The sequence below is a fragment of the Nerophis lumbriciformis genome, linkage group LG31 (genome assembly GCF_033978685.3).
Source record: "Nerophis lumbriciformis linkage group LG31, RoL_Nlum_v2.1, whole genome shotgun sequence".
Classification (NCBI taxonomy): domain Eukaryota; kingdom Metazoa; phylum Chordata; class Actinopteri; order Syngnathiformes; family Syngnathidae; genus Nerophis; species Nerophis lumbriciformis.
Window position 1 is genome coordinate 10260249 of NC_084578.2, and position 17252 is coordinate 10277500.

General features: G+C 37.3%; 1 protein-coding gene across 3 annotated transcripts in view; it reads right to left on the reverse strand.

Moving 5' to 3' along the window:
* The window catches only part of pard3bb (par-3 family cell polarity regulator beta b), a 432163-nt gene that overhangs the window by 284189 nt on the left and 130722 nt on the right, over positions 1-17252 (reverse strand). The window lies entirely within an intron of this gene.

Here is a 17252-nt window from a genome sequence, read left to right on the forward strand (position 1 = left end):
AAAAATGTCAACTGATCATGAGAAAGTTGTTGCTGGATGATACCCAACAACGCTATTCGGATGCGAATGTGATGTTTCTCAACAACCAGCGTCATTGTTCTGCCCTCGCTACTCGTTCCCAGTGTGTGCAGCTAGACAGATAGTTAACAGCATGAAGAAACAGAAACTCCAGAAGATTTGTTGAGGTTTGATTTTCTTTCTTTTGAATTGTTTTCCTTTCCTCAATCGTATTTCGTTACACTTCTTCCTTCACTTAGGTTTGTAAGACTTAAAATATGAGCATAAATTAAACATTAAAAAAGTATAACGTCTATTGTGTATTATATATAAATAATGTCCATAGTGTATTTAAGAAAAAAAACATATAGAAATGAAACCACAGTCACATCAAACATTGCACACAATGTATGTGACTCATCACAATTAAACTTAAGGTGTAGCGTTATCACCCTCTACTGGTCAATTTTTAGCGCTGCATGTTTTAAAATAGCTTTTATCAGCAGAGTTACTCTCAGACAAATAATAACACGACCACAAATACAAAACCCAAAACCAGTGAAGTTAGCACGTTGTGTAAATGGTAAATAAAAACAGAATATAATGATTTGCAAATCATTTTCAACCTATATTCAATTGAATAGACTGCAAAGACAAGGTACTTAATAGTCAAACTGGAAAACGTTGTTATTTTTTTGCAAATATTAGCTCATTTGGAGTTTGATGCCTGCAACATGTTTCAAAAAAGCTGGCATAAGTGGCAAAAAAGACTGAGAAAGTTTAGAAATGTTCATCAAACACTTATTTGGAACATCCCACAGGTGAACAGGCTAATTGGGAACAGGTGGGTGCCATGATTGGGTATAAAAGCAGCTTCCATGAAATACTCAGTCATTCACAAACAAGGATGGGGCGAGGGTCACCACTTTGTGAACAAATGCGTGAGAAAATTGTCGAACAGTTTAAGAACAACATTACTGAACCAGCTATTGCAAGGAATTTTGGGATTTCACCATCTACGGTCCGTAATATCATCAAAAGGTTCAGAGAATCTGGAGAAATCACTGCACGTAAGCGATGATATTACGGACCTTCGATCCCTCAGGCGGTACAGCATCAAAAAGCGACATCAGTGTGTAAAGGATATCACCACATGTGCTCAGGAACACTTCATAAAACCACTATCAGTAACTACAGTCCGTCGCTACATCTGTAAGTGCAAGTTAAAACTCTCCTATGCAAAGCGAAAGCCATTTATCAACAACACCCAGAAACTTCGCCGGCTTTGCATGGCCCAAACTCATCTAAGAAGGACTAATGCAAAGTGGAAAAGGGTTCTGAGGTCTGAGGAGTCCACATTTCAAATTGTTTGTTGCAAACTGTGGACGTCGTGTCCTCCGGAACAAAGAGGAAATGAACCATCCGGATTGTTCTAGGCACAAAGTTCAAAAGCCAGCATCTGTGATGGTATGGGGGTGTGTTAGTGCCCAAGGCATGGGTAACTTACACATCTGTGAAGGCACCATTAATGCTGAAAGGTACATACAGGTTTTGGAGCAACATATGTTGCCATCCAAGCAACGTTATCATGGACGCCCCTGCTTATTTCAGCATGACAATGCCAAGCCACGTGTTACAACAGCATGGCTTCATAGTAAAAGAGGGTGGCTACTAGACTGGCCTGCCTGTAGTCCAGACCTGTCACCCATTGAAAATGCGTGGCGCATTATGAAGCCTTAAATACCACAACTTAAGCTGTACATCAAGCAAGAATGGGAAAGAATTCCACCTGAGAAGCTTCAAAAATGTGTCTCCTCAGTTCCCAAACGTTTACTGAGTGTTGTTAAAAGGAAAGGCCATGTAACACAGTGGTTAAAATGCCCCTGTGCCAACTTTTTTGCTGCCATTAAATTCTAAGTTAATGATTATTTGCAAAAAAAAACATGTTTTTTAGGTCAAACATTAAATATCTTGTCTTTGCAGTCTATTCAATTGAATATAAGTTGAAAGTGATTTGCAAATCATTGTATTCTGTTTTTATTTACGAATTACACAACGTGCCAACTTCACTGGTTTTGGGGTTTGTACAACATGTGTGTTTACATCTGTATAATGTTCAACACCATGAGTGTATGCTTGATTACAAGTGACTGTGTCAGTGTGTAGGGTGTGTGTTGGTTCTGCAGCGAGCACAGATGTTAACATATAACAGCAGATGGTGGTCTGTGGTGATACATCGGCAGTGGGGGAGGAGACCGGGATGATGGATCCATTACTATTTCACTTTCACTTCTTCTGTCTCGTTGCCTCAAACATAACCAAGCTGTTGTCTATTCGTGGCCATTACAAAACAAAATAAAAAGAGTTTCTAGTCGACTTAAAACCTTTGAACTAGTGACAATTACTGTATGCAAATAGTTAGTGGAGATCTTGTGTGATCTTTAAGGGATGGTTCTGATAATGTGAAAATGTAATCTGAAACCCTTCTCTTTGGAAGGAGATTTGACTATCTAAATTGAAGTAATGACAGTTTGATGACTGATGGCGAGAGGCATTTTTCGCCGCAAGGCTTCACCCAACCACGAATGGGTAAGAAAAAGTGTTGACCCATCCAGCATTTCAGGGTGTCATCACCATTACTTGAACCAATTCTGATCAAGATCTGATATTGTGGAGCTGACAATGGAAGCTAAACTAACAATTTCAAAAAATAAATCGGTGCGAAAATTGAATTTTTGGATTAAAAAAAAAGATATTGAACAAACAACGATAGGTTAATCTGCAAAATATGTTGCAAACCAGTCATTGCTAGCAACCTGAACACATTTCTTCTTTTCTATTACTTAGACACAACGTTAAAGGGGAACATTATCACAATTTCAGAAGGGTTAAAACCATTAAAAATCAGTTATTTTTCAAAGTTTTTTTCAAAATTTTACCCATCACGCAATATCCCTAAAAAAAGCTTCAAAGTGCCTGATTTTAACCACCCGTCCATTTTCCTGTGACGTCACATAGTGAAGACAACACAAACAAACATGGCGGATAGAACAGCAAGCTATAGCGACATTAGCTCGGATTCAGACTCGGATTTCAGCGGCTTAAGCGATTCAACAGATTACGCATGTATTGAAACGGATGGTTGTAGTGTGGAGGCAGGTAGCGAAAACGAAATTGAAGAAGAAACTGAGCCATATCGGTTTGAACCGTATGCAAGCGAAACCGACGAAAACGACACGACAGCCAGCGAGGACGAATTCGGCGATCGCCTTCTAACCAACGATTGGTATGTGTTTGTTTGGCATTAAAGGAAACTAACAACTATGAACTAGGTTTACAGCATATGAAATACATTTGGCAACAACATGCACTTTGAGAGTGCAGACAGCCCAATTTTCATCAATTAATATATTCTGTAGACATACCCTCATCCGCTCTCTTTTCCTGAAAGCTGATCTGTCCAGTTTTGGAGTTGATGTCAGCAGGCCAGGGAAGCTAGGGTCGATATTCTTCTCTTGATCATCTTCGGTGGCATAAGGGATGGTGTGAGCCAAGACATCCAGGGGGTTTAGCTCGCTCGTCTGCGGGAACAAACTGCCGCCATTGCTTGCCGTGCTACCGAGGTCCTTTGTCCCTGAATTGCTCACACACTCCGGCAGATTCAATGGGGGTCTGGCGGCATATTTCTTTGACTTTATCGTTGGAAATGCATCTGCTTTGAGTGTCGCAGGATATCCACACATTCTTGTCATCTCTGTCGTAGCATAGCTTTCGTCGGTAAAGTGTGCGGAACAAACGTCCAATTTCTTGCCACTTTGGCATCTTTGGGCCACTGGTGCAACTTGAATCCGTCCCTGTTCGTGTTGTTACACCCTCCGACAACACACCGACGAGGCATGATGTCTCCAAGGTACGGAAAACAGTCGAAAAAACGGAAAATAACAGAGCTGATTTGACTCGGTGTTTGAGAAAATGGCGGATTGCTTCCCGATGTGACGTCATCGCTCCGAGAGCGAATAATAGAAAGGCGTTTAATTCGCCAAAATTCACCCATTTAGAGTTCGGAAATCGGTTAAAAAAATATATGGTCTTTTTTCTGCAACATCAAGGTATATATTGACGCTTACATAGGTCTGATGATAATGTTCCCCTTTAAAAACAGTACCGAGACCGTGTTAAAATACGACAAAAAACTAGCGTTACCTCAAAACCACAACATGTAGAAAATAAAAACACAAAATGCAAGCATAATAGAGTTGTTGTTTAAAGACACTGTCTATTATGACAAGCAGCACCACAGACGTGTATATACGACCATAGTAAACATTGCCAAAAAATACTTGTTTCCTAAAAAAAAAAAATTGTTTTCATAAATAAAAGAAACGATAAGTAAAATCGGCATTTATTTCATATATATATATATATATATATATATATATATATATATATATATATATATATGTATATATATATATATATATATATATATGTCTTAATAAGGTTATCCAAAAAATAGTGCTCGATACCGTAGTAGAGCGCAATATATGTATGTGTGGGAAAAAAAATCACAAGACTACTTCATCTCTACAGGCCTGTTTCATGAGGGGGTTCCCTCAATCATCAGGAGATTTTAATGGGAGCATTCACATACCATGGTTTATATAGGGCACAGAGTGGGTGGGTACAGGCTGGTGTAGGGGCGTGGTGATATATGCTGGACTGGTCTGAATGTATATCTGCAAAGCTTTGCAAATATATTACAAAATACCTATTCTGTCCAGACCAGTCATCCCTCAACAAGCGCAGCGAAATTGTATCAGCATGCCGCCACAGACGGAAACACCTCCTAGGTAACACATGAGCCAATCACCACGCCCCTACACCAGCCTGTACCCACCCACTCTGTGCCCTGTATAAACCATGGTATGTGAATGCTCCCATTAAAATCTCCTGATGATTGAGGGAACCCCCTCATGAAACAGGCCTGTAGAGATGAAGTAGTCTTGTGATTTTTTTTCCCACACATACATATATATATATATATATATATATATATATATATATATATATATATATATATAAGGTTTGGACACACCTTCTCATTCACAACAACAACTGGTGGTCCCAACCCCATTGATGAAGCAAAACAATTCCACTAATCAACGCTTATTAGGCACACCTGCGAAGTGAAAACCATTTCAGGTGACTACCTCCTGAAGCTCATCGAGAGAATGCCAAGAGTGTGCAAAGAACTAATCAGAGCAAAGGGTGGCTATTTTGAAGAAACTAGAATATAAAACATGTTTCGGTTATTTCACCTTTTTTTGGTTAAGTACATAACTCCACATGTGTTCATTCATAGTTTTGATGCCTTCAGTGACAATCTACAATGTAAATAGTCATGAAAATAAACAAAACGCATTGAATGAGAAGGTGTGTGTATATATGCATATATATATATATATATATATATATATATATATATATATATATATATATATATATATATATATATATATATATATATATATATATATACAGACATAAGTATATCTATATAGATAGATATAGATGTATACAGTATATTGTTGCGTTTTGGACCAGTTGTTCCTCCCAGGGAATTCAAGTCACAAGTCGCTCCCAAGCTCTTTACGACACTTAAAGCTGAGTTGAAAAACCACCAGAGACAGAATAGGTATTTTGTAATATATTTGCAAAGCTTTGCAGATATACATTCAGACCAGTCCAGCATAGAACATTCAAATGCGCCCCTAAGATCGTCTGTCTCCCCCGAAACACCCTCTCCCCTCTTAAGTCCCTGGCAGTCCTCTCTCTCTAGCCAAAACAAATGTCCATTATCTCTCTCTAACATTCCTCATTCAAGGTTAAGCACACATAAAAATAAAAAGAAGTAACACTTAAATTCGGATATATGTAAATATCTGCCTCCAACAATATACATACACACATATTAGGGGTGTGCATCTCGACCTTCAATAGCGCTCACATATGCATCTAGATCAGTGGTTCTTAACCTGGGTTCGACCGAACCCTAGGGGTTCGGTGAGTCGGCCTCAGGGGTTCGGCGGAGGTCAAGACACACCCGACTCATCGTGTAAATACAAACTTCTCCCTATCGGCGTATTACGGATACGGCAACAGCTGACTGGTTTGCAGGTGTGTAATTTGTTGTGAGTCTATGCACTGTGTTGGTTTTGTTCTTTGAACAAGGTGATGTTCATGCACGGTTCATTTTCTGCACCAGTAAAAAAAACATGGTAACACTTTAGTATGGGGAACATATTCACCATTAATTAGTTGCTTATTAACATGCAAATTAGTAACATATTGGCTCTTAACTAGTCATTATTAAGTACTTATTAATGCCTTATTCGGCATGGCCTTATTATAACCCTAACCCTCTAACCCTGGCTGTAATCCTCTAACCCTAACCCTAACCAAATAACTCTAAATTAAGTCTTTATTACTTAGAATATGTTCCTCATACTAAAGTGTTACCAAAAACATATAACTTTGTCTTGAATTTGAAAAAAAAAAACATTGTATTTTTCACTAAAGAAGGGTTCGGTGAATGCGCATATGAAACTGATCTAGATACATGGGTTATGATACGATTCACTAACAATACTTTTTAAAAATAGTATGTTTCAATGCTTTTACCCGATCATTATCAGGACAAAAAAATTTATGTAGGTAAAAAAAATGACCTATATCGAGATATATATTTTTGTCCATATCGTGCAGAACTATTAACAGACATACAATAGAACAATCATTTCTAAAATAAATCTGGTCTAAAAGTACCAAATGTGCACATAGAGACAAACATTACACTCGCAATCCCACAATTTAGGGTGGCAAACCTTTTAGAAACTAAGGGCTACTTTATGGGTATTGAATAACACCAGGGTGTGATACTCACTTCTAAAATAACAAATGTGCTCAGTTTACTTTTCTATTATATGTTCCATATACATTTCTTTGTTCATGAAATAATGTTAGACAGTATTGATGTATCACAGTAATAAATCAAACCTGATTTAACAAGGTGAGAAACAGATACTTATCAATATGTGACAATATACCTTAAATTGTCACTTATACAACATTTCTTAATTTATCCCCATGTTTAATTTTCATAAACCCCCAACATTTGATTTTTTACAATTATTAACTGGAATTTGCTGTAAACGTTATCAATTAAGTAATATTATTTATTACTGGAGCCAAGGTTTTTAAAACGATGGCCACTGACATTACACACACACACACACACACACACACACACACACACACACACACACACACACTCACACACACACATACACCCTCCTCTCTTTGTCTGTTCCTTTCTCATCATTTCCTGTTGACTTTTAAAAAAATGTTTTAAGGATGTTTGTGATTTCTGATAGTTTGTGAGGACACCAAAGGGACTTTCTGTGTGTGTGTGCATGCTGGCAGAGCAGCGCATACAACACGGTTCAGCTTTTTATTATGACTTTGTGAATAAATAGAAAGCTGATCCATCACCCCCTTGTTATGTTTGTTTGTTTAGCACTTTTATATTGCGTTCAAAGTCTGCAAACCTTTACTAAAATATGGATTTTGTCAAGACTAGAACCCATTATTCATATTTACGTTGTTCCTTATGGAGAAATGTGCTTCACTATATAAACTTTTATATTAACGAGCCATGTCCAAGAACCCATTCAGTTTGTAAACCAATGTTTCCACTGTACTGCCATTTTCAAATCTACACTAAAAATAGCAATACACTAAATGATATTTGCAATAACTGCACCACGTTTTGTGATCCCGGATTGTAGTCAGTCCGACGTGTTCCATAGTCTATACTGTGTTGGGATGCATTATTTTATTGTACACAGTCACTAAATAATCATTTTTAAAAACACACACTGGTTTATTGACATATTTAAGCTGAGCTCAGCTAGTCTATGAGAAATTGCAGTTCACCCATGTAATGAATCAGTTCTCACGATTAACTGTAATGGAGAGTCAATCCAACCATCTTTCACATTCTTTCATTCCAGGCAATCGAGCTGGAGCCTCATCGATCTGCCTTTTTCTCCAATACAAATTATTACCACATCCCATTTTTCCAAAATTGCATCTGCATTCTCATTTGCAGAGACCATTTCTAGATGACTTTTTAAGTGTCCTCTCTGTCCAACAACTCCCTTCGAAGAAACATTTTTCTTGCAATAACAAAACACCTCGAAGGTTAGGGATCTAAAATCGTGCATCCTTTAAACTGATAGTGTGTGGAAATCAGTCCTGAAGTGGAACCATCAAGGTGGTTTCGCTAGTGTACTTCTAAAGCAGTGGTTCTTAACCTGGGTTTGATCAAACCCTAGGGGTTCGGTGAGTCGGGCTCAGGGGTTCGGTGGAGGTCAAGACACACACCCGACTCATCGTGTAAATAAAAACTTCTCCCTATCGGCGTATTACGGATACGGCAACAGCAGAAGTCAAGACTGATTTGCAGGTGTGTAATTTGTTGTGAGTTTATGCACTGTGTTGGTTTTGTTCTTTGAACAAGGTGATGTTCATGCATTTTGTGCACCAGTAATAAAACATGGTAACACTTTAGTATGGGGAACATATTCACCATATATTAGTTGCTTGTTAACATGCAAATTAGTAACATATTTTCTCTTAACTAGTCATTATTAAGTACTTATTAATGCATTATTCGGCATGGCCTTATTATAACCCTAACCCTCTAACCCTAACCAAATAACTCTAAATTAAGTCTTTGTTATTTAGAATATGTTCCCCATACTAAAGTGTTACCAAAAACATATAACTTTGTCTTGAATTTGAAAAAAAATAATTTAGAAGGGTTCGGTGAATGCGCATATGAAACTGGTGGGGTTCGGTACCTCCAACAAGGTTAAGAACCACTGTTCTAAAGACAATACTATGCATACTTGCCAACCTTGAGACCTCTGATTTCGGGAGGTGGGGGGTGGGGGCCGTGGTTGGGGTGGGGCGGGGGCGTGGCTAAGAGGGGAGGAGTATATTTACAGCTAGAATTCACCAAGTCAAGTATTTCATATATATATATATATATATATATATATATATATATATATATATATAAGAAATACTTGACTTTCAGTGAATTCTAGCTATATATATAATTATTTTATTATTTATATATATATATATATATATATATATATATATATATATATATATATATATATATATATATATATAAATAAAAGAGATACTTGAATTTCAGTGTTCATTTATTTACACATATACACACACGTAACACTCATCTACTCATTGTTGAGTTAAGGGTTGAATTGTCCATCCTTGTTCTATTCTCTGTCACTATTTTTCTAACCATGCTGAACACCCTTTCGCAGGTACCCAGAAAGGTTTCGAGTACCACCAAAAAAACTGAATCTCTGAAGACAGTACAAAAATCTGTTTTAAAGGTGTACAAATATAAGAGTTCAGTACTAAAAAAAAAAAAAAAAGAATGTGGCTTAAGTACAGTTTTTTAATTGAGCTGCTGCATTTTTTGGTTGGGTTGTTTATTTATTTTGAGGAACTTCTCCATTTCTAAAAGGGGAGGAATGTAATAGAGTGATCTATGTTTGTCTGTTGCCATCTCCTGGTGAATGTTGGCTATAGCGTACTGGGGTTACTTTTTGGTTGGCCAACGATTTACGTGGTGTTGCGCACCTGACGTCAAGTGTGTGAGTCTGTTCTGAAGTCTACAGTAAAGAGACGTACTTCATCACCTCGCCTGGTTATTGCCTCCAACTCAATATATTACAACAACATTGCTGTTTACGGCAGACGAACTGCTTTACGGTAGAAAAAAACATGACTGCTGTTGTTGTGTGTTGTTACCGCGCTAGGAGGACGTTAATGAAACTGCCTAACAATAAACCCACATAAGAAACCAAGAACTCGCCCTCCATCATTCTACAGTTATAACGTGTGTTGTGGGAAAGCGGACGTGAATACAGGCTGTTGACACGTCACTCAGGTCCGCATGGAGCTGGAGGGGGCATGGCTTCCAGCTCCGCCTGAATTTCGGGAGATTTTCGGGAGAAAATTTGTCCCGGGAGGTTTTCGGGAGAGGTGCTGAATTTCGGGAGTCTCCCGGAAAATCCGGGAGGGTTGGCAAGTATGATACTAGGAACAACATGCAAATGTAACAATGTGTTTTTGTGCTCCAGAACTCTATTTAGAAAAGGGTTTCTAAGTCATTCATTATGGTTGTAGTCTGTATCTTGGTTCCGTTGAATTGGATCACCATTAAAAGAAAACTGCAGTTTTTTGGGGAATTTTGTCGATCATCCACAATCCTTATGTAAGACAAGCGCACACACACTGCAAAAACTGATATCTAAGTAGGATTAAATATCTCAAATAAGGGTGATATTTGCATATTTTCTGACTGATAAGATAATTATTCTTCTCATTAAACAGATTTTATGTTAGTGTTTTACTTGTTTTAAGGGTTTTGGTCCTAAATGATCTTAGTAAGATATTACAGCTTGTTGCTGAGGATTTATGACCTATATTAGGGGTCGGCAACCCGCGGCTCTTTGATCACTCTGATGCGGCTCAGCTGCATACTTGCCGACCCCCCCGATTTTCCCGGTGGACTTCCGGATTTCAGTGTCTCTCGCAGAAAACTTCCGGGATTAATATTCTCCGGTTTTCACCCTTACAATAATAATAAGGGCGTGCCATGATGGTACAGCATTTAGCGCCCTCTACAATCTGTATAAACAGCGTGCCAGCCCAGCCTCTTGTTATATGCATCTTCTGCTTGCACACGTAAGTGACAGCAAGGCATACTTGGTCAACAGCCACACAGGTTACACTGACGGTGGCCATATAAAACAACTTTAACACTCTTACTAATAATGCGCCACACTTTGAACCAAAACCAAACAAGAATGACAAACACATTTCAGGAGAACATCTGCACCTTAACACAACATAAACACAACAGAACTAATACCCAGAATCCCATGCAGCCCTGACTCTTCCGGGCTACATTATACACCCCTGCTACCACCAAACCCCGCCCCCACCCCAACCCTGCTCCCTCACACATCAACCCCCGCCCCCTCTGTGCGTCGGTTGAGGTGGGCGGGGTTTGGTAGCGGGGGTGTATAATGTAGCCCGGAAGATTTAGGGCTGCATGGGATTCTGGGTATTTGTTCTGTTGTGTTTATGTTGTGTTACGCTGCAGATGTTCTCCCGAAATGTGTTTGTCATTCTTGTTTGGTGTGGGTTCACAGTGTGGCGCATTATTAGTAAGAGTGTTGAAGTTTTTTATACCGCCACAGTCAGTGTTACCTGTGTGGTTGTTGACCAAGTATGCTTTGCTGTCACTTACGGGTGCAAGCAGAAGCCCCATACAGCTTGTGGCTGGGTCGGCACGCTGGTTGTAGTGGGCGCTAAAAGATTTTTGTGGCTCCCATTGTTTTCTTTAATTTGTGAAACTGGTCAAAATGGCTCTTTGACTGGTAAAGGTTGCCGACCCCTGACCTATATTGAGTAAAACATGCTTGAAACTAGAATATCAACTGATGCAAAACTGTGTCATTAACACTCACAAGTATAAAACGACTTTTTTTAAAGTAATAATTTCTTACTTCAAGCATGAAGAAAAAAATCATGATGCCGAGCGCATATCATTATGTCAAGATAATGGCACTAGCATTTACTTCATTTAAGAATATTCTTCAACATATTGAGCATAAAGGTCAAATTTTTGTTTTCTACCAAGAAAAGTGCACTTGTTTTAAGTGAGAATATACTTATTTTAAGGTGTTTTTGGGTTCATTGAGGACATAAGCATTGGGACACTTAGGACTAAAACTGGACAAAAGTATTGGGACACTTGGGACTAACACTTGACAAAAGTATTGGGACACTAAGGACGAAAACTGGACAAAAGTATTGGGACACTTAGGACTCAAACTGGACAAAAGTATTGGGACACTTCGGACTACCACTGGACAAAAGTATTGGGAAACTACACTGGACAAAAGTATTGGGACACTTAGGACTACAACTTGACAAAAGTATTGGGATACTTAGGACAAGAACTGGACAAAAGTATTGGGACACTTAGGACTAGTTTGACTTGTTTTGGAAAGTCTTGACAAGCCGAATTTTCCTGTTCTATTTGCAGATCATTTTGCTTAGTTAGTTCAAATAAAATACCCCTAATTTTTGTATTTTTTTCTTCTTGTCTTTGAACACTGACTTTTTGCAGTGCAGATACTTAGTAAAGCACAAAGTATTGCTAAGTACTGAACAAGAAATACAAACAACGGATATATTAAACAATCACTTACTGTACAATGTCTGCTCTCACTGGGATGCCGACTGATATGATGTGTATATATTCCCATTTAGATGCAGGCATGATTTATAATCTAGAATTGACTTTTGCCAACTCAGAGGTGATGCAGCAGCTCAATATGTCATGTATGTATAAATAGTCTGTCTGCGTTAGCGATTATAATAACAATATTGCTAATACTCGGTTAATATTCAGATCATGAGATGTAAATAGAGTATTGTTGGCGTTTTTGGATGATTTTTCAGGGGGCTTTATGGGAGCAAAAAAGTACTCCCATTAGCTGCTGGTACTTGTGAATTTTACGACTTAGAATGCATCAAAAAAAATTAAAAACATTGATTTTCTTGTCTTACATAAGGATTGTGAATGATAGGTAAAATTAAAAAAAAATGGTAAAATAGTTTTCATAGAAAGTAGAAGGAATTAGTAGAAATCAAACCAAATTATGGTCCATGAATTAAACAACAAGGATACACCCAATGGATTGTTTACACAGTTTTCAAGAAAAGAGAGTCAAATAGCTGTTAGAGGATCAGTTTGGTTGTGTTAAAAAGATAAATGTGAGGGAGGAAGAAGGAATGGTTAGCTAAAGTACGATAAATGGTTAAAAAGAAGTAGTCATAGTACAGCAGTATGGAATTGTGGGTAATGTGTACATCCATAATAGACCTGCCAACCTTGAAGAAATGCATACATTTTTACGACTTAATTTAGATTTTTTTTTTTTTAATGATTTGTTTTCCGATCATGTTTTAGTATTATATTTAAAGGGTTTCCTGTCATGTTTTAGTATTATATTTGAATGTTTTCCTATTATGTTTTAGTATTATATTTGAGTGTTTTCCTGTCATGTTTTAGTATTTGAGTGTTTTCCTATCATGTTTTAGTATTATATTTGAGGGTTTTCCTGATCATGTTTAGTATTATATTTGAGTGTTTTCTTATCATGTTTTAGTATTATATTTGAGTTTTCTTATCATGTTTTAGTATTATATTTGAGTGTTTTCTTATCATGTTTTGGTATTATATTTGAGTGTTTTCTTATCATGTTTTAGTATTATATTTGAGTGTTTTCTTATCATGTTTTAGTATTATATTTGAGTGTTTTCCTATCATGTTTAGTATGATATTTTAATCTGTTCCTGATCATGTTTTAGTATTATATTTGAGTGTTTTCCCGATCATGTTTTAGTATTATATTTGAGTGTTTTCCTGTCATGTTTTAGTATTTGAGTGTTTTCCTATCATGTTTTAGTATTATATTTGAGGGTTTTCCTGATCATGTTTAGTATTATATTTGAGTGTTTTCTTATCATGTTTTAGTATTATATTTGAGTTTTCTTATCATGTTTTAGTATTATATTTGAGTGGTTTCTTATCATGTTTTAGTATTATATTTGAGTGTTTTCTTATCATGTTTTAGTATTGTATTTGAGTGTTTTCTTATCATGTTTTAGTATTATATTTGAGTGTTTTCCTATCATGTTTAGTATGATATTTTAATCTGTTCCTGATCATGTTTTAGTATTATATTTGAGTGTTTTTCCGATCATGTTTCAGTATTATATTTGAGTGTTTTCCTATCATATATTTTAATGTTTTCCTGATCATGTTTTAGTATTATATTTGAGTGTTTTCCTGATCATGTTTTAGTATTATATTTGAGAGTTTTCTTATCATGTTTTAGTATTATATTTGAGAGTTTCTTATCATTTGTCAGTATTATATTTGAGTGTTTTCCTGATCATGTTTTAGTATTATATTTGAGTGTTTTCCTGATCATGTTTTAGTATTATATTTGAGTATTTTTCCGTTTTAGTATTAGGTTTCTCATAGTCATTCACATCGACGTCCCTTATGTGGGCTCTGTACCGAGGATGTCGTTGTGGCTTGTGCAGCCCTTTGAGACTTTTGTGATTTAGGGCTATATAAATAAACATTGATTGATTGATTGATTGATTGATTGATTGATTGATTTGTAACAAGGCAGACGGGAAAATGTCCACCATGATGCGATGTCATCTCTCTTTGCAGCCACAACTGTCAACTATTTCGCTTCTTAGCTCTCTTTGTCGCAAGCGAAAACGACGGAGGGGGGGGGTAAGGACGTTGGGTGTTATTGCAGTTGCAACAGTGTTTATTGCAAATGTTGATCAGAAATCAGAAAAGCACTCTGAACAATTTATATATACACACACGGGAAATAATGTTTTTCCGCTAGCTTCGATTTTTTTTAGAAAGGTCCCGGTGGAGCGTACGCCGGTGCCTTCAACACGGAAACAAATCCAGGTTTCAAAGACTGAACTTAAAACTGAATCTGGCTGAATGCAACAAAATGCATAACTGTGTAGGGGTCATATTCAGATTTTTTTTCTACATTTAAAACATCTTGTGGTCTACATCAGGGATTCCCAAACTGCGCGTACTACCAGTGGTACCGGGGCTCCATCTCGAGGTATGCCAAATAATGACTTGATTGTCTATATCTAAACACAGTGTTACTGTTCAAACTAATGTTATAGTGGTTAAAAATAGTAAATATGACTGTTTAATAAAACCTTTGTTTTGTTTAAATGAATATTTACACCTACTATACTACTGTATTTTAATTTTTGGTCATTATGGTGGTACTTGGTGAACAAAGTTTGAAAACCACTGGTCTACATAACATGTAAAGGTGGTTCTTTGCTCAAAATGTTGCATGGATTTTGTTTTACAGAAAGTTTTCAAGCCGCTTTCTGGCCGTCCTTTCAGGATGTTTCTCCCTCGCCATCTTTGTTGTAGTTTTTAGTGCTTATCGGTTTCAAAAAGTAAAATGTATGACTTTTTTAGTACGCCGCTGTGTACACGGACGTAGGGAGAAGTACAGAGCGCCAATAAACCTTAAAGGCACTTCCTTTGCGTGCCGGCCCAGTCACATAATATCTACGGCTTTTCACACACACAAGTGAATGCCATGCATAATTGGTCAACAGCTATCCAGGTCACACTGAGGATGGCCGTATAAACAACTTTAACACTGTTACAATTATGCGCCACACTGTGAACCCACACCAAACAAGAATGACAAACACATTTCGGGAGAACATCCGCACCGTAACACAACATAAACACAACAGATCAAATACCCAGAATCCCTTGCAGCACTAACTCTTCCGGGACGCTACAATATACACCCCCTGCTACCTCCTACCTCCTACCCCCCACCTCAACCCCGCCCACCTCAACCTCCTCATGCTCTCTCAGGGAGAGCATGTCCCAAATTCCAAGCTGCTGTTTTGAGTCATGTTAAAAAAAAATAATGCACTTTGTAACTTCAATAATAAATATGGCAGTGCCATGTTGGCATTTTTCTCCATAACTTGAGTTGATTTATTTTGGAAAACCTTGTTACATTGTTTAATGCATCCAGCGGGGCATCACAACCAAAATTAGGCATAATAATGTGTTAATTTCACGACCGTATATATCGGTATCGGTTGATATCGGAATCGGTAATTAAGAGTTGGACAATATCGGAATATCGAATATTGGCAAAAAAGCCATTATCTCTAATCTCTAATATATACACATATACATATATATATATATATATATACATATATACATATATACATATATACATATATATATATATATATATATATATATATGTATATATATATATATATATATATGTGTGGGGAAAAAAATCACAAGACTACTTCATCTCTTACAGATGAGATGAAGTAGTCTTGTGATTTTTTTCCCCACACATACATATATTGCGCTCTACTACGGTATCGAGCACTATTTTTTGGATAACCTTATTAAGACATATATATATATATATATATATATATATATATATATATATATATATATATATATATATATATATGTTTTTTTCTTTTCTCATTGTACTTTTTGCTGTATTCCCAATTTCTGCACGTTTTGCACCTTGCCTAGGGCCAATGACAAACAAGTCACGGACCACAGATGGCCCCCGTGCTGCTCTTTGGGCACCCCAGCTGTAGAAACTAACTGTTTATGGCCACTATAGTCCGAGTCATGTACTATATTTGTTCATCCCCTGTCACATATTGGACGTAAGTCACAGGGTTGTCTTGCGTCAGCGCCAGGGGGAGTAATATCAGCTGTTCACCTGGCGGGTTTTTCCCTGTGTGGTAAGGAAGGGATATACGGGGTAGTCCTTCTTTATCTGCCGCCTTGTTTTTATCATGTATTACTGCCTTTCCACATGTTAATACTTTTGTATTTATAAATCAACCCAAAATTTGTACTTTGGAGCAATGTTCACGGACTCTAGTATTTGGCTTGTTAGATGCTAGATGTTGGATGCTAGAATATGTTTGATTTGTCAGCCTTAAAACCTCTAAAGGCTTAGTGGCCACATGCGTGGACAGCACCTTTTAGCTCTTATTTCCAAAATTGTGTACACTACTGAATTGGGGACTTATGGCCGCTTATGTGGACACTTATACTGCCATCTGGTGGTGTCAGAAGAGTATAACAAACAATTGAATTTGGAAAAAAAAAGTGTAAAAATAAGAATTAGCATGTCACTACACATGAAGTACACGTTTGTGTACTTATGGACTAAATACATCATATAACAAGATGATTCTTAGTTTTTATTCTAATTAGGGTCCAATAAGCCCAAATAGCAAAGAGAAATAAAAAAAAAAGCATGTAAACAAACAGCTTGGGCCTTAAGAGGTTAATTAATGCAGTGCTGCAGCTCGATGATTTTTGTGCACGTTTACGAGACGAGCGGCGAGGTGTGGCGTCGTTCTCGGGGGTGTGGCCGCGGAGTGAGAAACTGAATAGAGAGAGAAGCGAGGCGTGCTCAGGGGTTAAA